Consider the following 657-nt stretch of genomic DNA (forward strand, 5'->3'; position numbering starts at 1 on the left):
CTATTTCTTTCTTCAAGTCTATGAGAGTTTGTTTTATATATTTTGGCGCTCTTTCATTGGGAGCATAGATATCTAATATTGTTATTTCATCTTGTTCAATTGTCCCTTTAATCATGATATAATGTCCATCTTTATCTATTATGTTGGTTTTTGCCTTAAAGTGTATTTTATTGGAAATGAGTACTGCCACTCCTGTTCGCTTTTTATTGGAATTGGCTTGGTATATTTTTTTCCATCCTTTAACTTTTAATCTGTTTTTGTCCATGTGTGTGAGATGTGTCTTTTGTAGGCAGCATATTGAAGGATCTTGTTTTCTTATCCATTCTGTCACCCTCCATCTCTTAACAGTGTAATTATCTATAGGTATTCATTAACTGCTGTCATTACATTTGTGTTTTTTTGTGGTGTTGCTGTTTCTTTGTTCTGTTTGTCTTTCTTTGTTGAATTCAAAATTTTTGTGTTCTTTCTTGTAAGTTTCCTCATAGTTTAAATGTTTTCATATTCTTCCTGGATTTTCATTCTCTTGGTATGTTGTGAAGTATTAATTTCTGTTGCGGTTGTTTTATGGTCCATTAGCTTTTCTGACCATTTATTGCAGACTATTTTATCCTGTAATCGACCTGACCTTCTGGCTATCTGGATCTCTTTTCCTATATG

This window comes from Chrysochloris asiatica, unplaced genomic scaffold (genome assembly GCF_000296735.1).
Source record: "Chrysochloris asiatica unplaced genomic scaffold, ChrAsi1.0 scaffold00597, whole genome shotgun sequence".
Lineage (NCBI taxonomy): Eukaryota > Metazoa > Chordata > Mammalia > Afrosoricida > Chrysochloridae > Chrysochloris > Chrysochloris asiatica.